The 23,170-nt window shown below is 42.1% G+C and overlaps 1 long non-coding RNA gene and 1 other non-coding gene across 2 annotated transcripts; one reads left to right on the forward strand and one right to left on the reverse strand.

Annotated features, from left to right (window-relative positions):
* The first annotated feature begins 814 nt into the window (after nt 1-814).
* On the forward strand, nt 815-22,295 carry LOC135232215 (uncharacterized). The gene is made up of 3 exons (XR_010322585.1): nt 815-8,256; nt 12,594-15,047; nt 15,413-22,295. It is a non-coding gene; the product is annotated as an uncharacterized LOC135232215 (long non-coding RNA).
* On the reverse strand, nt 5,121-5,227 carry LOC111747731 (U6 spliceosomal RNA). The gene has a single exon (XR_002783686.2). It is a non-coding gene; the product is annotated as a U6 spliceosomal RNA (small nuclear RNA).
* Nucleotides 22,296-23,170: the final 875 nt, after the last annotated feature.

Here is a 23,170-nt window from a genome sequence, read left to right on the forward strand (position 1 = left end):
TTGGGATGCTGGGGGGTTTGGGGTGGAAAACTCATTAAGTGAGTGCCCTGTGGTTTCCTCATGACTCCTTCTTGCTTCCCCATTCAGCCTGCCCTCACCTCCTTTCATCTCTGGCCACTCCGCCACTGTCTCCAGCCACCAAGCTCACAAACTTTGTGTGCCTCTCTACCTACTCCTTTGAGAATCTCTCATAAGATGGATTTGTGGGATAAAAGGCTGCACCTACTAAGGGAGGGCCTGCTATATACAAGGTACCTCCGGGCCCTGGAAAGCCCACCATCAGTAAAAGAAACAGCCCCTACCCTCATGGAACTTTCAGTCTCATGGGAGAGATTAACATTACATTCATATAAATATAATTATATGAAATGCTGCAAAGCAGGAGTCCAGAGTTCGAGTGGGTGGGTGGATGGATGGACGGGTGGGTAGATGGGTGGGTAGGTGGATAGATGGATGGGTGAGTGGGTGGATGGATGTGTGGGTGGATGGGTGGGTGGGTAGGTGGATGGATGGATGGGCGAGTGGGTGGGTGGATGGGTGGGTAGGTGGATAGATGGATGGGTGAGTGAGTAGATGGGTGGATGGACGGATGTGTGGGTAGGTGGATAGATGGATGGGTGAGTGGGTGGATGGACAGATGGGTGGATAGATGGATGGGTAGATGGATGGATAGGTGGGTGGGTAGGTGGATAGATGGATGGGTGGGTGGGTGGATGGATGGGTGGGTGGACAGGTGGGCGGGTGGATGGATGGGCGGGTGGGTGGGTGGACGGATGGGTGGGTGAGTGAGAGTGGGTAGGTGGGTGGATGGATGGATGGGTGGGTGGGTGGATGGATGGATGGATGGATGGGTGAGTGAGAGAGTGGGTAGGTAGGTGGATGGATGGATAGATGGATGGGTGGGTGGGTGGACCGGATAGATTGGATGGATGGATGGATCTAGAGCCCAAACCTCTATTAGGGAGTTTAAAGAAGGCCTCCCTAAGGAAATGATGTTTAACTGAGCCCTGAAGGGTAAATATAAGTTAGCCAGAGGAAAAATGGTGATAAGAAGTTTGAGGCACGGAGAACACCATTTGTAGTATCCTGTAGAGAGAAGAAATTGTCATGTTGAAAGAACTGAAAAGACACCACCGTGACAGTGCCTGGTTGGCCACAGGAAACCAGAGGCCAGACCCCGAACTGTGCATGTTCTATGAAAAAGTGGGGACCTCCCCAGAGGCCAGTGGTGCAAAACGTTACTTGTATGAAGATGACTGTGTATTCTTCACTGTGTATTCAGGTCGCTGGCTGCTCATTTTAGTGTATTCTGACAGTGAGTTTCCAGGGAGATTGTGAGGGCTTCCCAGGTTTTTCTTCAACAGGAGTTGTTCAGAAGACCTCTGGTACTGTCCAGTACAATAGCTAAAGTACTTCTTAACTCCTCTGTCAGCCCCTCTCGGGTAGGAGAGCAAAATGCACAGGCGATGGCATAGCAGCTGTCCCAGCCGAGGGCTTTCCCTGCAACATTACAAGTATCGGCAGTGGTAATCACCCTGAACTAGTAAGAATCCCATTATATAGGTTTGGGTAAGTAAAATTTTGAAAGATACATAATCCAGATATTATGGCTAGGGCTTATATTAGAGCCTGAAGTTGAGTGGTTTGTATTCGAAAGACATTCCAGCAGAAGGCTGAGGATTCATTCCTTCAAAACCTTTACCAGTTACCTGCCGTGCCTGGCGCCACACTAGTTGCAGAGGAAATGGAGATGAATATGACCTTGCCCCTGAGTCGTACGTGTATGTGTGTATGTAAGTAAAAGTATTGGCAAGAGCTCGGGTCTGCTGAGAAAAGTGCAGATGCAATATTCTTGGGCAATGCAGCCAAGCAGCTGTGGGTGGATGATGACTCCAGGATGCTGGGCTGAGAAGCAGGCTCTCAGCCTGGTATTTTGAAGAGGGTAACTGCATTAAATACCAACAGCAGACCTCAGCCAGCAAATAAGTAAAGAATCTGTGTATTGGTGAGTGTGCCACTGCGCCATGCTGCAGATCAGAAACTAAAGATTTACTTGTCTGTACCCTGAGACTCAGCTGTCCCAGTAAATGTTGTGTGACAGAACAGCCCACGCTGAATGGTGATGGACAGATGGAAGGTTGAGGATAAGAAGGAAGTCACGTCTTGGCGTCACAGAGGCAACACAGTTCAGGACACACGCAACCAAGGGTCGAGGCAAGGACCAGTTGTAACTGGAAAAAAAAACACAACTCCAAGTTTAGACTAGCCAGATTGCTTAATTGATTTCTCAGATCAAAACCAAAAGCGTGTGCTTTTCCTCTGATGTGGTATTTTGTGTGTGTGTGGAGGATTCTGCCCTTGGTTTCAAAATGGCATAATGACGAGAGGCTGGGCTTGCGATCCTTAAGTTACTTATCTCTGAGCCTTTCTTCATGTGTAAAGTCATGATGGTAACTTCTCACTGGATTAATGAAATATGAAGGTATTGTAAAAAAGACTGTAAATTGGGAGAGATTAAATGTTTTCTCCTGTTTGACTAGTGAGGATTGATAGGTCTTACTAGCAGATTTTTCCAGGCAGCTTTGACAAGTACCTGCTGAAAAATACAAATGTTCTCCACGTGTGCTAAGTTTGGGAAGGTTCCAGAAAGGGGAGGGGAGACACATTTTATTATTCATTGTCATTACGGGTTCCAGCAATTCATTTTTTAAAAGCATCATCTATGTATCTCTATTTGATTGGTTTTATTTGGCCTAGACACTGGGGAGTAGCAAGCAAACTACCAGTTCAGTTACCCTGCCCACCCTCCGTTCATTCTGTCTGCTCGCAGCAGCTCGCAGTCCTGGAATAGGCTCTACTTCATGTGCTTCTTTAGCCTCCTATTCATAAAGCTGCTTCCAAGAAAGAGTTAATCAAAATTAAAAAAAAAAAAAAAATCCACCCTCTTTTCTCATATTTCCCCCCAAAGCTTCTAAGTGCCTAATTTTAGAGTTAAGAAGAGTGAACAAACTGCATGAGCAGTATATGAGGGAAGATGTCTTTTAACCTGCCAACCTTATCTTCCTGGCCTCATTCCTTAAGTACTCATCAAGTTCAAAGGAAAGCATTTCCCTAAAAAAAAGTTCATTAAGGGCTCAGCTGCTAACTAACAGGTCGGTGGCACTTCGAACCCACCAAGCTGCTCCTTGGAAACTCTGTGGGGGAGTTTTCTGTCCTATAGGGTCACTATGCATCCGAACCGACTCAACAACAGGTTTTATATGTACCACCAGGCAGGGAATGGTTAAATAAACCACCAGACTCCAAAGCCTGTTCCTTTAACCACCAAACTGTAATAGGATTTTCACAAGCAGAAAAGGTTAAAGCAAATAGCATAAGCACAGACCCACAAACGATAAAATAAAAACTCGGTGGCCAGAGCTACAATGGACACGGCTTGCCACCCTCCAAGCCATCAGCTGCACGAATCGGTATGGGGACCTGACGTCCAGGTGAGCTTTGGTGACCTGATGGTGCACCTCTCCTCACCTCCTCTGAGCCTGAGGGGTGTTGTAACAACAGCGAAAACCACCTGTTGGGTGCTTTACCAGCGCTGTTGCTTAATGCCTATTACACCCCTCTGAGGTAAGTACCCCGAGTTTATACACAAACTTAGAGCCTTAGACCTGTGCTTCTCGACTTTAATGTGATTCATTAGAATCACCTGGGGAGTTTAAAACAGACCTGTCCCTAGTCCCGCTCCAGACCAATCCAGAGTTGGAGTGGAAAGGGAGAGACAGCTTCAGCATCGGTGGCTCTGCCGAGCCACCAAGGCTAACACTGGTTTGAGGCAGTGATTCCCCAGTGCTAGTATTCATCAGTGGCGTCCCCAGAGCTTGTTCAAACGCAGAAGACCGGGCCACACAGCCAGAGTTTCTTCTTCAGTAGGTCTCAGGTGGGGCCCAAGACTTGGCATTTCTAATTAGGCGAAAATATTTAGGAACAATCTCTGTAACCAATTTAAGCAATTGTTTGAATGTAAAGAGGAGAGCAAAGTCACAGCTATGTTAATTTATTCAGTCAACATTTATTATGCACCAACTCTGTGCCAGGCACTTAAATGGCAGATAGGCAGAAATGACAAGACATAGCAGAGGCAGCTTTGTTTTACCAAACTTTGTGAGTTCAGAATCTCTTGAAAACGTGAGGGAGCTGTTACATAATCTTACTAGTATTTCCTGAAAGGGTAGTTTGCGATGTTGGTAAGGAGAAAGCCGTTTGAGTTACCTAGTGCTGCTGTAATGGAAATAACACAAGAGGGTGGCTGGCAAAAAGAGAAATTTGTTTTCTGAGTTCTCGGTGCTAAAAGCCCAAATCAGCATCTTACTTGTGTTGATCTCTCCATTGCCTGTAGCCCCAGGTGGTCCTTGATTCCTTGGCATTTCTTGGCCTGTAGGTAGGCCTCTCATGGTGTCTGTCTTCCTCCGAGGTTGTGTGTCTCTGTGTCTATTCTGTTCTTTTTAAAATTCAGAAGTGGTTAGGTTTAGGACCCACCCTACTCAGGTATGGCCTCATTGACATAACAAAGAAAACGTATTTTCAAACGGCATTACATCTACAGGTACAGGGTCTAGGACTTCAGTATGTATTTTTGGGAGAAACAATTCAATCGGTAACACCCTCTCACAAGAACAACAAAAAAGCAATGAAGAATTACGATTCTCCCAGACACCCTTCCAAAGAGAAATTAGCTTAGTAAATGAACTTTTCTTCAAAAGGCAAACGTCTTCTGGAAAGTGTCATTCACAGTTTTTGTATTAAGAATTATTTTAATTTTTATTGTGCTTTAAGTGAAAGTTTACAAATCAAGTCAGCCTCTCCCACAAAAACTTACATGCACCTTGCAACATACTCCCAATTGCTCTCCCCCAAATAAGAGAGTTTGCTCCCTCCCTCTACTCTCGTTTTCATGTCCATGTCGCCAGCTTCTAACCCCCTTCACCCTCTCATCTCCCCTCCAGGGAGGAGATGCCAACATAGTCTCAAGTGTCCACCTGATCCAAGAAGCTCATTCCTCACCAGCATCCCTCTCCATCCCATTGTCCAGTCCAATCCCAGTCTGAAGAATTGGCTTTGGGAATAAAAATATGGAATGTTTCACGAATTTGCGTGTCATCCTTGCACAGAGGCCATGCTAATCTTCCCTGTATCGTTCCAATTTTAGTATATGTGCTGCCGAAGTGGGCACTGAATCACGAATTTTGACCAACTTAATATGCAGCTGAGGTACCTTCAAGGAATGGGCACAGGAGGAGACTCTGAACCAGAGAAAGTAACAGGAAGATGTTTTCACATCACAGACCGGCCCCAAACACTCGGGAGCACAAAGTCAGCAGCCCCTCCCCCTGCCAACAATTTGAGAGCAGACGCAAAGGGCCCTGCCCTCAGATGTAAGACCCTGAGATTTAATAACCTCTCTGCCCGGCTTTCTCATCCACATGACCTGGGCTCTTACCTTGTGCTGGAGAACATATCAAAGATGGCTTGACTCAACTTGTCATCATGATGTCCTCATCACCTCACCTCCTTCAGCCACTACCCATTGAAAACCCATTGCCATCGAGTCAATTCTGACTCATAGCAACCCTATAGGACAGAGTAAAACTGCCCCATAGGGTTTCCAAGAAGTGCCTGGTGGATTTGAACTGCCGACCTTTTGGTTAGCAGTTGTAGCTAACCAAAAGGTAGCTAACCGCTAGTTGTATAAATCTCCAACAAGCTCACGTGTCTGCCTGCCTGCGTTTATTCTTAGCACTGGTGTTAATAATCACTTATCACTAGTGTGGCCTCGCCTTTGCAGGGGTCTTAGGATGTGAGATGCTTGGGGATACAGAGGTGGTAAGGACATCCCCATTCCTGGGGGCTAAATTCCAGCTCTGTGCTCTGTTCTGGACCATCTGTGCAGTGACTAGCTTTGTCAGGGAAAGGAAGGCATAACCAGAATTATTTTCTTGGTGAAAAATAACCACTTGATCTTTGCTTCTCCTTCATTAGTCCTATGAAGTCTCTGGACTGCGTTGCACAGCCAGCATCACTAACAGGGAAGATGAGAGAGTCAAAGCTCAGGGATCTCATCTTGAGATCCCAGTTGGTCTTGAGCGTAACAGGCGAGGCCCTCCAGCCCTTCTCAGATCTCGGGCTCCCTTTGCACAAACCGGCGCCAGCTCCTCAAAGACAGCAAGGCCACTGGGTGGTACGTGGGCGATAGAAATAAGAGAATATTAGTCCAGAGCAGCTTCTCGTTTAGGGCCACCCCAAAACACGGTTTATTGCCAGATGTCCTGCTGACAACAAGTGTTACTTCTATGAGCCAGGAAAAAAGGTTATTTTTTTTTTTAAAGAACGTTGCCATGAATTCAAAGCAGCGCATCCCATGTACTGCAGCTTTTCCTAGTGAAAAATTAAACACCTGAGAAAGGTTGTCACAATGACCCAAAATGGTGACTTGGGTTGTTTGTGTGTACGTGTGTGTGTGTGCACACGCGCATGCGGTAAATATATATATCACAAAACACTTGCCATTTCAACATTCTTCACATACAATTCAGTGACACTGTGTTTATCATGTTGCTCAACCATCAGATTTGAGTTAATTATTGTTCAGAGGGAGCCCCAACCAATTTAAAACTTTTGAAAATTGCCTGGGTCCTGAGTTCTCTTCGACCCCCCAGCCCAGACCTTCAGACCAAGGATCTCACCTCGCCCAGCTTCCTTGATCCACAGGAACTGGCCTGGCCTGTCTGGGCCGCTCCCTTACATTTCCTCTGGGTCTTGCTTCCATGTGACCCAGGCAGATGACCTCCAGGATTGTCCCCCCACCTTACACCGCTGGTGGGCTCGGGTACTGAACACAGAGGGTATCACTGAAATGCCGTAGTCACAAGAAGAGAGCCTTCTAGTACTTTTTATTCATTCGCTCACAGAAAAAGACAAATCTGTGCAGCTCCATCCTCAGCCCAGCTGAAGCCGACAATCGTTCAGGGTGCTCGAAGGCTTGCTACTCAAAGTGTGGTCCATGGACCACCTGGGAGCTTGGAAGAAATACAGAATCTTTGGCCTGCCCAGACCTTCTAAATCAGAGTCCACAGCTCAACAGGACCTGCGGGTGATTGAAAGGATGTTTGAGGAGCACTGATTTAGGATTGGCATTAATCTTCAGGGTTGTCACAGGCCACAGGTGTACTGTGCATCCAAATGAAGTGCGTTTCATTATTCTCCCTGACAGAAGGGTGCTCCTCCATGTCTCATCAACCTAGCGAACTCCTACTCATCCTTCAAGGCCCAGCCAGATACCACGTCCTCATAAAACCTTTCTGCTGGGGGTTAGAAGCTGGCAAAATGGACACGAAAAGAGAGAGAAGAGGGAGAGAGTGGGCTGTCTCAATAGGGGGAGAGTAATTGGGAGTGTGTAGCAAGGTGTATATGGGTTTTTGTGTGAGAGACTGACTTGCTTTGTAAACTTTCACTTAAAGCACAATAAAAACTACATATATAGAGAGAGAAAAAAAAAAACCTTTCTGCTGCCCTGAGTCAAAATGAATCATTCCCCTTCTTGTGCTCCCTTGATAGTTGCATCTCTCTCCAGTATATACCACTATTGTACAGTCTTCATGCTCTAGTGTGGCTGAGCTTATGTGTCTGTCTGTCTCACAAGAGTTGAGTTATTCAAGGACAAGGAACATCCATCTTTGTTCCCCAGCACCCAGCCCAGGGCTTGGAGCAGAGGCTCAATAAATGTTACATGAAAATAGCCTTTTCATGTTTCATTCCACTATTTTATATTTATGTAAACCTTATGTCCCTTGAAAATTTTCACATTTTAACCTTCTATTCTCTAAAAACTATTCTTACATCTTTCCTACGCTAATTTCCAGTCACAATTAAAAAACATTTCCATTGGCCAGGCAACAACCTCTAAGCCCGCTTTTCATTGGGGTAAATATTCCTGCCCCTTTCCCCTACACAGATAACACCAAAACATAACACACCCATCGCTGATGAAAAGCTAGCTTGCAGAGCAGAGAGTTTTAGGGGGACAGTGGTGGTATAACAAAAGAAATTATTTTCTGTATCCATTTAGGTTCAACCTTTTATGGTAGCACTAATACCTTCTTGCAGATACATAACTGACAAGCTGAATCGGTTGTGAGTGAAAGACAAAAAAACAGTGAAGAGAAGAGAGTTGAGTAGACAGCAAGTAGTGATGCGAGAGTCACAGTAAGTAGCCGTATTTTGTGTGTGTGTGTGTTTTAGGTGAAAGCTAACAGCAAATTCATTTCCCATTTAACAATTTTTATACTAACTATTCCGTGAATTTGGTTACAATTTTCACAATGTGTTAGCATTCTCATTATTTCCATTGATCTAGCTTCCCTTTCCCTCCTTGCCTTCTCATCGTTGCTTTTGGGTAAATGTTGACTGTTTGGTCTCCTATAGTTGATTAAGGAAGCACACTCCTCACAGGTGATACTGATTATTGTATGAACCAATCTATTATTTGGCTGAAAGGTAACCTCCAGGAGTAGCTTCAGTGCCAAGTTCAAAGAGCATCTTAGGGCAATAGTCTCAGGGGTTCCTCTAGTCTCTGTCAGTCCAGTAGGTCTGGCCCTTTCTAAGAACTTGAATTTTGTTCTACATTTTTCTCCCATTCTGTCTGGGACCTTCTACTGTGTCCCTGGTAAGAATGGCTGGTAGTGGTAGCCAGGCACCGTCATAGCTGCATTCTTAAATCAGGCACACCAGAAAACGTGCAGGTAATTACGGGGTACTCAGCAGAGTTAGCACAACACCTCAGGGTAACAACGGACTCTTGAAAGGCCGGAGTCATGTACCAGCTTGCATGAGCAACATACAGCCATAGATGTTCACTGCTAACATGCAAAGGGCAACTGCCCTGCCCTACTCTGCTCTGGTCAGTGATACACAGAGGTGCGGGACACGGCAACTGTGGCCGTCTCTGCTGGTCAGGAACACACAGTAAGGAGCAGCTTATGGTCCGCGAGACTGTCCAAATGACCCCAAATTGCTCTTAGTCATTGTTCACATCTGTCCTGAACACGTGTTCACATACGGTTCCGGCGGCCGCCAATAAGAGAAGCTGTCTGAATGAGCGTCTGCTTTCTGAAGTGTACCTTGCAGTATTTATCAACAGGTTAAAGACTCAGGAATACCCTTGGACTCAGGAATTCTGCACGTCTGTATTATAGAAAGGAAACCCTGGTGGCGCAGTGGTTAAGTGCTACGGCTGCTAACCAGAGGGCTGGCAGTTGGAACCGTGGGAGAAAGATGTGGCAGTCTGCTTCCGTCAACACTGCAGCCTGGGAAGCCCTGTGGGGCAGTTCTCCTCCGTCCTGCAGGGTCACTAGGAGTTGGAATCCACTCGATGGCACTGGGTTTTGTTTTGCTCTTGGTTATACTATAGAAGTACAGGTACAAATGCACAAAAATATTAATTGTATATTTTTAATAGAAAAAATAGGGAACAATCTGCCTGTTCATTAATAAGAAAATTATTAAATAAGTTGTACTATATCCATACCCTGGAATATTCTTTGACTAATTTTCTTTTTTTTCTTTAAGAGGTATACGTACTGACATGGAAAGATGTCAATGATATATTGTTAATTGAAAAACTCAAGTAGCAGAACATTCTATTACAGTATTACAGCATGAGCTTACTTTCAAATAATGTATAGGAACACATATACAGGCACATATGTGCACATACTTGCATATGCATGACAAAAGTGGGAAAGGCCACCCACCAAACTGTTCAGTGTTTCTATCTCTGAGGAAGAGGACTGAAAGAATAAGAAATCATCTTTTTTTATAGTATGTTTTTGTATCGTTTAAATTTTTTTTAACATTTATCTTGACAGAATTTCATATTTACACAGAGCTGCAAAAACAGTCACTGAACTGTACATGTAAAAAGTGGTGGATTGGCATATGTCTGTTATATATAGAGAGAGAGAGAGATATTTTACCACAATAAAACACAAAAGAAAAAGTCATCATTGAGACAATTGGGGAAATTTAAATATGATCTGTAGATTAGCTAATAGTATTTATCAATATTAATTTTCTGATTATCCCAATTTTGTTAATTGTGCTATGGTTATGTAACAGAATGTTTTGTTTTTAGAAAATACATATATTTAGAGATAAAGGGGAATTCTGTCTGCAACTTACTCTCAAACAGTTTTAAAAATTTACATACATACGTATATGGGAGGAAGAAAGAAAGAGAAAGAGAAATAAAACAAACATGATAGTTGTTAACATTCGGGGAATCTAGGTGAAATTTATAAAGAACTCTTTGAACTATTTTTGCAGCTTTATGTAAATATGAAATTTTGTCAAGATAATTATATTGGTCAACTATCACCACTATTCATTCCCAAATTATTCCACTACCATCAATAATGACTCTTATATGAAAAGAAAGTCCCAAATAATGAGGTGCATTCAGTTGTTGTGTTTCTTGGGTCTCTAATTAGAAATAGGTCCTCAGTCTTTCCTTGTTTTTCATGACCTTGCTATTTCTTATGAATACAGTCCAGTTATTGTGAAGAATGTCCCTCAATTTGGGTCTCTCTGATGTTTCTTCATGAGTTAAGCCAGGTTATCATTTCTGGCAGGTTATCACAGGCACGATGTGTTCTTCTCAAGGCTTCATGTCAGGAGTCACTCGATGTCCCATTACTGGTGATGTTAACTTTGAACATTTGTTAAGATGACGTCTGTCAGGCTTTTCCACTGCAAGTTTACTACTTTTTCCTCGGTAATGGTGGTTTTCTAATTCAATCATTGTTTCTCCATTAATTAGTTGGGATTCTACTATGAAGGAAACCTTGCCCTTTCCCCCATTCATCCCTTCATTTATTCATATCAGTATGGACTCGTAGATTCTTTACCGTAATGATTTATTTTGGTGCTCAAATTGTCCCAGGTTTGGCCAGTGGGAGCCCCTATGAGCTGGCTCCAATGTCCTTTTGACAAGTTCCCTTTTTCTTTGAGCACTTCCTTGCTTGCTGACCCAAAAGGATGTTTCAGGCTCATCTTGAACTTTCCCAGCCCCACCCTTGAAATCAGCCATTTCCCAAGTCCTTTTTAATGAAGAATGGCATTTAGAAGCCAAGATCTCGATACAGGGTGTGCTCATTGCTTTAGATCTTCTCAGCAGACAAAACTAGGATACAAATATATGTATACCTCTACACACACATATCTACATCTGTTTCCATATTTACCTATCTAAATATCTAAAAAATACCATAAGTTCATGTCCATACCTCCAATTCCAATCCAATAACAGAGGTTCACTTTAGCCTTCTCCTTTCTATATCTGTAACACCGTTCTTCAACAGTGGGAAACCTGTATTTACATAGTTGCTCAGTCCTAGGATACACAAAAAGTACCATTAGAATTGTTGGTTGAATTTTTACAATAAGAATTTATGACTTTGGCAATTAAAAAATAGACATAATAAAACAGCAGCCTTGTTCCTAGAAGTGTAGATTGGCACAACCTTGACATGTTCCCTCTTACTTTGAGCACTTCCTTGCTTTCCAACATGAGACAATTAGATAATGAACTTAAAAATGCGGATTTTATTCTACACTCAGTTTTACTTCTAAGAATTTAGCCTAATGGTAGAACTATATATGTTTGCAAAAATGCAGCTACAAATATGCCCATCATGTCATTGTTTATAATAACGATAGATTAGAAACTATCTAAATGTCCAACGATCAGTAATTTGCTAAATAAATTCAAGTGTATCCATGCAACAGAATACTGAGAAGTGATAGTGGGCAGTGGTTAGGAGCTGATTCTAGATTCAAACAGACTAGCTTTGAATCCCAGCTCTACCACTTGATTGCTTGTCTGACACTGGGCAAATTACTTGTCTTCTATATGCTTCCGTTTCCTGGTGTATAACATGAAGATAATAATGGTACCTTCTTAGGGCAGCCAAAAGGATTAAATGAGGTACTTATTCAAAGCCCTTAGAACCGTGCATGGCATATAGTAAAATGCAAAATAAGCCTTACCTGTTATTGTGACTACTAGCCCAGGTGGCACAGTGGTTAAAGTGCTCAGCTGCAGTTCGAACTCACCAGCCACTCCACAGGAGAAAGATGTGGCAGTATGTTTCTGTAAAGATCACAGCCTTGGAAAGCCTGTCAGGCAGTTCTACTCTGTCATATAGGGTCGCAATGAATCAGAATCAACGCAAGGGCAGTGGGTATTATTATGACTATTATCATGCTACCATCAAAAACCATACAGAAGAAGTAGTGTGATAGTTAACATTGTGTGTCACCTTGGCTGGGCCATGATTCTCAGTGGTTTGGCAGTTATGTTATAATTTGGCAGTTATGTAATGATGTAGTCATCCTCCATGCTGTTATCTGATGTGATCACCAATCAGCTGTAAGGGGAGTTTCCTCAAGTGTGTAGCCTACATCCAATATATATGTGGACATTGTGGCAAAGCTTGCTCGATTGTTCTGGATCCTGCATCTGGCTCATCATCATCTGACCTCAGGTTCTTGGGACGTGAGCCAGCAGCCTGCCGTACTGCCTGCTGATCTTGGGATTCATTGGTCTCCACCTCCACAACCTGTGAGCCAGCGGCCTGCCATCTGACCTGCTGATATTGAGTTCTTTGGCCCCCGCAACTACATGAGTCAGAAGAAACATCTAGCCTGATGCCTAACCCACAGACTTGGGAATTGCCAGCCTCTACAACTGCGTGAGCCATTTTCTTGAGATAAATCTCTCTCTCTCTCTCTCTCTCTATATATATACATATTAATTAAAATTGTTCTAAAGACAGTAAATAAATAAATGCTTTTGGAGAAATTGAAATAACTTTTTTTTTTCCTCCCCAAGGGCACAGAATGCAAGAATGTAAGAGTCAATGTTACATGACATCAGCTTTCATGGCCCCAACTTGGTCACTACTAGCTTATAATATCTCTGTCTATGAAGTTATTTCCTTAGTAGATATAAATTTCAAATGCTCCTTTCAAGCTATAGCGTTTGCTGTCACTTTTAAATTTCACACATTCAAAAAGCTGACTTTTCTTTAGATACTTTTCCTGTAATTAGGGTATGTACCACCAGGTGGAGGCACATACCCTAATTACATGCCTGGATTATCTGAGCAATAAGCATTTTACTGGATGGAGTAAGGCGTTGTAAGATATTGAGATATGTATGTTTTTATTCTTTGCAGTATTTTAATTCTTTGTTAAAATCTTTGAACTTAATCGACTATGGTAGATATTTGTTATATACCAATATTAGCGTAGAAAGAAGAAAAAAGAAACAACCAGTAAAATCAAAGACAGCCTGGTGATGCTATTAGTCAATGAGAGTTACTTAAAAAGATACCATGAGTTTGTCTTTCTAGTTTGTCTTTCCCAATGAGCTAGAAAATTCTGTGCTGCTTCCTATGCTCTCCTGAATTTTTTTTTCCATATGGTTAAAGAATGGCAAGAAAGCTAATTCTCCTAATTACTGAATGAAAAAATCCAGGTGTTAGAGCTGAGAGGGTCCTTAGAGACTTAGACAAACTCTGATATTATATCTGAAGAAACTGGCATGTCAAGAGCTAGGCGTTTTGCCTGAAGTTCTTTGGAGGTGGAGAACTAGACCCCAGGTGATATAATGACCCTTGACAAATGTGCTAAAACAGGGCATTAATGTAGACTCATGAAATTTGTCGTCACTTTCTAAGGCTGCGCTGGGGAGAGGGCGGGGCCTGGTGGCGCAATGGTTAAGAGCTACAGCGTCCAACGCTGCTAACCATAAAGTCCGCTGTTCAAATCTACCAGCTGCTCCATGGAAACCTTCCGGAACACTTCTCTGTGCTGTTGGATCGCTGTGAGTCAGAATCGACGGCAACAGGTTTGGGTTTTTTGCTTTTTCTAAGGCTCGGTTTCCAAAGCCAGTTCCTTATAACCAAGTAGTCAGGTGCCTGCAGTTAGATAGGTTAAAGAATTAACACCTAGTTAGTAGCTGTTAGATCACATTCACTTAGGCTTTTCCCAAGTGGAAACGATTGAAAGGACATACAATTTCAACTGAAAAATAAGTGTGATTGCTGAACCGATAGCCAAAAGAAATATTTAGATAATCCATAATGGCAAAATAAAAATAAACAAGTACACAGTGTAGGTAAAATTCTGTGAAATACAAATATCAACCTCTCTCACACTGAATTTCAAGTTTTGTGAACGCTTGATAGAATTCTGGTATTCCTTATTTTCTGTCAAAAGGGACACTTTGAACTTCTGCTCGCTTGAGCTTCACATACTGGCAAGGCTGATGTCTGTACATGGAGACCCACTGTTACATTAACTTCCTGCTTCCGGCTGTGTCCGGAAGAGGGCAACGAGGATCGAAGGGGTCTCAGGCAGCCTCTCACTCTGTGGGTTATCTCAGTTTCTACTGAAACATGAGGAAATGTGCATTCTTCATCCTATAGCTGTCAGCCTTAGGAAAGGTCTTAAGCCACCATCCCTTGAGTCCATGGTTGCTACAAATTTAGAATCAGAAGAGAATGGGGGAACACGAGAGGGCCTCAAGACCCCTCCAGTACCCAGTGCCCTAGATGAGTGTTAATGTCCATGAGTCTTTTTCCAGTAAGCAGAAGGATTCTCTAGCAACCTCCTCCCAGTCACCACCCACATTTCACAATCTTCACCTCTCTGAGATTAGCAGCTGTTCCTTTCAAATAGTCTTACTAAGTTTGCAGTCCAGCGTTGCCTTCTTAATGAATCATTACATTTGCTTTCTTTGAATTGATTCGTACTTCCCCAGACTCTACTCCCATCCCGCATTTAAAAGAGAATGTGCATATACAACAAAAGAAAATATAAGGAAAAAAAATTAAATAACTTTGTAAGTTTGAAAATAATAAAAGAAAGGATTGAAAAGTTGAATTACATCAAATAATGGACAAAATGTGAACGGACAATATACATGCTAACAGGTAATGAACATTTGGGAAAATGATCAACTGGACTGATAATCAAATAACTGAGAATTAAAACTGCAAATATATGATACTTTATATACCAATTTAGCAAACATGTATTGCCCCAGACTGATGGAAGTGTGGTAGTAGGAATAAAAATTAATGCAACCCTTCTGAACAGCAATTTCATAATATGTATAAAGAAACTTAAAACTGTTCTACTTTCTGACCCTGTAATTACACTTTTAGTAGTCTGTACTAAAGAAGTAATCCAAAATATGCACAAATATTTTGACATTAAGGCGATCTTAACCCAGCATTTTTAATATTAGTGAAAAATTAGATATTAACTTAGCATCTAATAATGTTGTTGTTTTTAGGTGCCGTCGAGTTGGTTCCGACTCAGAGCGACCCTATACACAACAGAACGAAACACTGCCCGGTCCTGCGCCATCCTTAAAATCGTTGTTATGCTTGAGCTCATTGTTGCAGCCACTGTGTCAATCTACCTCATTGAAGGTCTTCCTCTTTTCGGCTGACCCTGTACTCTGCCAAGCATGATGTCCTTCTCCAGGGACTGATCCCTCCTGACAACATGTCCAAAGTATGTAAGATGCAGTCTTGCCATCCTTGCCTCTAAGGAGCATTCTGGCTGCACTTCTTCCAAGACGGATTTGTTCGTTCTTTTGGCAGTCCATGGTATATTCAATGTTGTTCACCAACACCACAATTCAAAAGCGTCAACTCTTCTTCGGTCTTCCTTATTCATTGTCCAGCTTTCACATGCATATGATGTGATTGAAAATACCATGGCTTGGGTCAGGCTCACCTTAGTCTTCAGGGTGACATCTTTGCTCTTCAACGCTTTGAAGAGGTCTTTTGCAGCAGCTTTACCCAATGCAATGCGTCTTTTGATTTCTTGACTGCTGCTTCCATGGCTGTTGATTGTGGATCCAAGTAAAATGAAATCCTTGACAACTTCAATCTTTTCTCCATTTATCATGATGTTGCTCATTGGTCCAGTTGTGAGGATTTTTGTTTTCTTTATGTTGTGCTATAATCCATACTGAAGACTATGGTCTTTGATCCTCATTAGTAAGTGCTTCAAGTCCTCTTCACTTTCGGCAAGCAAAGTTGTGTGATCTGCATATCACAGGTTGTTAATGAGTCTTCCTCCAATCCTGATGCCCTGTTCTTCATATAGTCCAGCTTCTCAGATTATTTGTTCAGCATACAGATTAAATAGGTATGGTGAAAGAATACAACCCTGACGCACATCTAACAATAGGAGACTGTTTAGGTGAATTTCATAAATAAAACACTAGGTTGCCATTTAAAATGATGGCTATAAATACTTTTTTAAAATATGAGAAATGCCTATCCTTTACTATTACGTATAAGAAGCAGGACATAAAATTACTTTTTTTTTTTTAATGCATGCGAAAAAAGGACTGGTAGAGAGCATTTCCAAAGGTTAATGGTGATTGCAACTGGGAGGTGGGACTTCAATCAATTGTATTTCTGCTTCTTTTTATCTTTATGCTTATGTATCTTTATGATTATAAACTTTTTATAATCAACATGTACTGCTGTTCTAGTTAGAAAAAAGAAAAAAGACTGCTATAGGAGAATTGAAGGAAAATTGCTGGAAAGCCAAAGAACAAAATAAGAATTAAAGTAATTGTGATTTCCCTACCTCCAGCAACAAAAAAGTTCTCTACAGAAGAACCTACAGGTCCACCCTCCAGGTAGATCCCCCTAGCTTGATGTTTACAGAGAAGGGTTGGCTGATTGCAATGTGGTAAATTGAGAAATGCCCTAGTTCCTGCCACATGACTTTGTAGGGTGCTGGGTTCTCTGCAGTAACATGCATACTAATCTTTTTAGCAATCCCTGCAATAAGAGGGTTGCCAAACTGGAATTTGTTGCTTTATTTGAGACAGGTACACACACATATGCATGCACACGCAATACAAGAAATTCAGAATCAACTACCCCCTTGAAGAAAAACGGTGTAATTAGCTCTACTTTAGATGGGAAGATATTCTCCAAAACCTAAATATAAAAAGATTTTATAAAACTGTTTTTCAAAAACTACAGATCATCAATTTCCACCCCACATTAGTCAGAAGTCCAGTAGATGATTGCATTGCTCAGTAGTATCATGGTATTTGGATCTTATGACAACTACATTGGTGACTAGTCAGATGCACAGACGCACTCAGCTTCAGAGTTGAAAGAGCCATGAAGAAAGTTCTCGGGTTGCACCATGAGAACCAATTTTCTCAAGCATAACTTAATTCCAGCTGTAAAATTATCAAAACATTTGTGGAGAAGGCTAACCCTACAATCACTGCTGGGTTTCTGTTAAGCTGATCTCCTTTAACTGAAATGTCCCCATACAGTGTTTGTGAAGGAGAGAGGGAGAAAAAAAAGAGCAAAAAGGAGAGGAAGAAGTAGACAGAAGGAGAGAAAAAGAAAGCAAGGGAGACAGAGAAGGAGAGAAAAGGGCACAGACAGCGAGGCAGAGGAATGGAGACAGAGAGGAAATTGAAGGGGGGTTGCAATTACTACTGTTTCTGCCCAGTATCAACAATGTGTCTCCCCTCATCTAGCTTGTAGGGTCAAATATTTTCTCTCTTCATGAAAAGTATTCAAGTGGGACGGTATCTCAGAGGGCACCTAACACCAGTCCAACACTGCTGTCTTACACAGAAGAAAACCACTTTTCCACAGTTATACAGCTGAGTAGTGGCAGTGGTTTTGCTGGAACCCGGTCTTGTGGGCTTGTTTCAATCGTTCCCTTGCCTTAGCAGTGTGGAATCCTTGATTGCATTTGCCAAAGGGAAAAACTAAGATATGAATATTAAGATTATGTTTTTCAATGCAAAGAAATCTAGAATATGGAGACAATTTACCAAACAATTTAGTGGGAGGAACAACCACTGTTTGTGACGTGGAGTTGCTGTTCTTGGGACTGACTCACAGTTGTCTCCACACTAAGTGTTAATGCCCATGTAGATGAGGAGATCATACCCACCCAGGGTCAGGAAAGAAAAGGAGTCAGAACCAGGTAGACACCAACCATCAAGGACAGTTGAAGAATTTGGGGGGAGAATGGGAGAGGGTGCACGGGACAGAGCATGCAGAGATAGAAGTCTGCTTCAGCCTAATGCGTTATTTGGAAATAGGGTTGTGGGCCTTCAGAGGAACCATGGGAGGAAAGTGAGTGAGCCCAGTTGGCCTTTTCATCATAGCCTGTGCACACACACATTCACACACACACCACACACATACCATGTACCAAACACACACCCCACACTCACCATGTCATACACACCACAGACACCAACACATACAAACACCTACACACACCACACCACACACATACCACATGCCACACAAACATCCCCCACACACACCACACCATTATATTACCATATACCACACGTACCACATAACACACACACACCACACATGTGAGGGCACCCCTATACTCTTTCTTGCACAAAGCACTACTGATACACAAACATACCCTTTGGCCTTCCCTCGAACATGCAATTTCCTCTTTACTGCTCTAACAGGGCTAACTTTTACTTGTCCTTAAACACTTAATTGCCAGAAATTCAAGCTAGATTCAGAAGAGGATGTGTTATGAGGGATATCATTACTGATGTCAGATGGATCTTGGCTAAAAGCAGAGAATACCAGAAAGATGTTTACCTGTGTTTTATTGACTATGCAAAGGCATTTGACTGTGCCTTTGACACACAGTTATGGATGACATTGCAAGGAATGGGAATGCCAGAACACTTAATTGTGCTTATGAGGAAACTGTACATAGGTCAAGAGGTAGTTGTTGAATAGAACAAGGAGATACTGCATGGTTTAAAACCATACTTATTCAATCTGTATGCTGAGCAAATAATCCGAGAAGCTGGAGTATATGGAGAAGAATGCATCATCAAGATTGGAGGAAGACTTATTAACAACCTGCAATATGCAAATAACACAACCTTGCTTGCTGAAAATGAAGAGGACTTGAAGTACCAACTGATGAAGATCAAAGACTACAGCCACGGTATGGATTACACCTCAACATAGAGAAAACAAAATCCTCTCAACTGGACCAATAAGCAACGTCATGATAAATTAAGAAAATATCGAAGTTGTCAAGGATTTCATTTTACTTGGATCCACAATAAATGTCCATGGGAGCAACAGTCAAGTAATCAAAAAACATATTGCATGGGGCAAGTCTGCTGCATAAGGTCTCTTTAAAGTGTTAAAAAGCAAAGGTGTCACCTTGAGTACTAAGGTGCAACTGACCCAAGCCATGGTAATGCCAACCACCATATATACATGTGAAAGCTGGACAGTGAATGAAGAAGATCAAAGAAGAGTTCATGCCTTTGAATTATGGTATTGGCGAAGAGTAGTGATTATACCATTGACTGCCAGAAAAATGAACAAATACATCTTGGAAGAAGTATAGCTAGAGTGCTCCTTAGAAACAAGGATGGCAAGACTTTGTCTCATGTACTTTGGATATATTATCAGGAGAAACCACTCCCTGGAGAAGGATATCATGCTCGATAAAATAGAGGATGTCATGGATTGAACTGTGTCCTGCAAAAGTATCTGTCAACTTGGCTAGGTCGTGATTCCCTTGTATGATTGTATGATTGTCTACCATTTTATCGTCTGATGTGATATCCCTATGTGTTGTAAATCCCATCACTATGATGTAATAAGATGGATTAGTGGCAATTATATTGATCAGGTCTACAAGGTTAGGTAGTGTCTTCAACCAATCTCTTCTGAGATATAAAAGAGAGAAGCAAGCAGAGAGACATGGGGATCTCATACCACCACGAACACAGTGCTGGGAGCAGAGCATATCCTTTGGACCTGAGGTTCCTGCGCTGAGATTCTTCCATACCAAGGGAAGACTGATGCATCACAAAGACCTTCCCCCGGAGCCGACAGGGAGGGAAAGCCTTCCGCCGGAGCTGACGCCCTGAATTTGGACTTGTAGCCTACTGGACTGTGAGAGAATAAACTTCTCTTTGTTAAAGCCATCCACTTCTGGTATTTCTGTTATAGCAGCACTGGATGACTAAGACGGGGTCAGGGAAGACCCTCAACAAGATGCATTGGCACCGTGGCTGCAACAGTGGGCTCAAACATTGTGAGGATGGGGTAAGACCAGGCAGTGTTTCATTCTATTGTACCTACAGTCACTATGAGTCAGAACTGACTTTACAGCACCTAACAACAACAACAAACACTTAATTCAAGCAATACTCCTCTAAAACGCTTTCTCTCAGCTACTCCCCCATTCCTTCTGTCCTGATGCAGGCTCGTTTACATGCCCCTCCTCTGTGCTCCTGTAATGACTTAGATGTATTTCTTATACTGTGTGGCAACAATTAACACATTTGTTGGCCTTCTCTAAAGGGACCATAAGGTGTTCAAGAGCTGGGACCTCATATTTCACCATTTTATTCCAGTATGGAGCACTAACCAGATAAGTTGTTCAAGGACATCATACATGAAGAATGCAAGAGGTCATTGAAAAGACAGGAAAGATAGAAAAAACCAGAATGGATGTCAGAGGAGACTCTGAAAATTGCTCTTGAATGTTAAGTAGCTAAAGCAAAAGGAAGAAATGACTAAGTGAAAGAATTGAACAGATGATTTCAAAGGGTGACTTGAGAAGACACAGTAAACTATTATAATGACATGTGCAAAGAGCTGGAAATAGAAAACAAAAATGGAAGATCATGCTCAGCATTTCTCAAGCTGAAAGAACTAAAGAAAAAATTCAAGCCTCGAGTTGCAAAAGAAGATGGAAGGAATGCACACAGCCATTATACCCAAAAGAATTAGACAACATTCAACCATTTCAGGAGGTAACATATGTTAAGGAACTGATGGTACTGAAGGAAGGTGTCTAAGCTGCGCTGAAGGCATTGGTGAAAAACAAGGCTTCAGGAACTGACAGAACATCAATTGAGATGTTTCAACAAATGGATGCAGAACTGGAAGTGCTCACATGTCTATGCCAAGAAATATGGATGACAGCTTCCTAGCCAATCGACTGGAAGGGATCCATATTTATGCCTATTCCCAAGAAAAGTGATGCAACCAAATGTGGAAATTATTGAACAATATCGTTAATATCACGCACGAGTAAAATTTTGCTGAAGATCATTCAAAAATGGCTGCAGCAGTATATTGACAGGGAAATGCCAGAAATCAAGGCTGATTTCAGAAGAGGACGTGGACCAGGGATATCTTTGCTGATGTCAGATGGATCCTGGCTAAAAGCAGAGAATACCAAAATATTTTATTGGCTATGCAAAGGCATTCATCTGTGTGGATCATAACAAATTATGCATAACATTGTGAAGGATGGGAATTCCAAAACACTTAATTGTGCTCATGAGGAACCTGTACATAGATCGAGAGGCAGTCATTCAATGAAAACTAGGGGATACTGCATGATTTAAAGTCAAGAAAGGTGTGCATCAGGGTTGTATTCTTTCACTATACCTATTCAATCTGTATGCTGAGCAAATAATCCGAGAAGCTGGACTATATGAAGAAGGACAGGGCATCAGGACTGGAGGAAGACTCATTAACAACCTGAGTTATGCAGGTGATGCAACCTTGCTAGCTGAAATTGAAGAGGACTTGAAGCACTTACTAATGAAGATCAAAGATCACAGCCTTCAGTATGGACTACAGCACAACATAAAGAAAACAAAAATCCTCACAACTGGACCAATGAGCAAGTGAAATCTGTACAATGAATAAGGAAGAGGAAAGAAGAATTGACACCCTTGAATTGTGGTGTTAGAGAAGAATATTAAATATACTATGAAGTGCCGAAAGAATGAACAAATCCATCTTGGAAGAAGTACGACCAGAATGCTTCTTAGAAGCAACGATGGCAAGACTGTGTCTGACAAACTTTGGACATGTTGTCAGGAGGGATCAGTCCCTGGAGAAGGACATCATGCTTGGTAAAGTACAGGGTCAGCAGAAAAGAGGAAGACCCTCAACAAGATGGATTAACACAGTGGCTGCAACAATGGGCTCAAGCATAACAACGATTGTAAGGATGGCTCAGGACTGGGCATTGTTTCATTCTGTTGTACACAGTGTCACTGTGAGTCCGAACTGACTTGACAGCACCTAACAACAATAACGACATGGAGCACTGGGTCTGTCATCAATTATTAATGAATTCATTCACTCAGCCAATCATGACTGAGCACCTACTTTGTTCTAGCACTGTCCTGGGCCCTGGGAATACAACACATGGCCTCTGCCCTCGGGAATCTTATATTCTATGAAGGGACCTTGACACCCCAAAGGCTTCTTGGAAGACTTTAAATTTAACATGATGGGTGAATGTCAGGTCTGTGTGACTGTAAAGCCACAAATATTATTTAAACAAATTGCCAGGCCTTGTCTTCTGAGGTACCAGTGGATGGGTTCAAACCGCCAACCATTAGATTAGTAGTTGAGAGCAAACCGTTGTGTCACCTAGGGTCTTCCATCCATGGATAAAGGGGTTAGGATTTCAACATATATTTTGAGGGGGACACAATTAAATTCATAACAGAGACAAAAATGGAAATTCTGGGAAGTTCTGGAAAAGAGTTTCACTAATGACACAGATAGTGCCCTTCCTCCCTTTGTCCTGCATGTGATGTGGATACAAAGCATGGAGAGACAGCAATCATTCTGTGTCTCATTGGTAACAAGCCAGAGAACAGAGGCTGGTCCACACACCTAGGAAAGTGCGGGAAAATACAAGAAACTGGGGCCCAGAGGACCCATTTGACCAAGCCTGGACCACCCACCAGTCCCCAAACTTCTTGTTGCTTGAGAGAAATAATCCTCTTTCAGTCTGACTACCATATTGAAGATTTTGATTATTTGCAGCTAAAAGTATTCCTAATTAATTAAGAATTTTTCCTGAAATAAGAAGCTGCAAGAAAAAAGTAAGTAAATTGTGGAATTAGCTTAAAAGAAGTAAGCCAGAGGATAGCAAGTAATCAATCATTTCAGGCTGAAAAGTTATTGAAATTTGATGTCTCATGAAATATTTGGGCAGATTGTCA

The sequence above is a fragment of the Loxodonta africana genome, chromosome 8, assembly GCF_030014295.1.
Source record: "Loxodonta africana isolate mLoxAfr1 chromosome 8, mLoxAfr1.hap2, whole genome shotgun sequence".
NCBI lineage: Eukaryota > Metazoa > Chordata > Mammalia > Proboscidea > Elephantidae > Loxodonta > Loxodonta africana.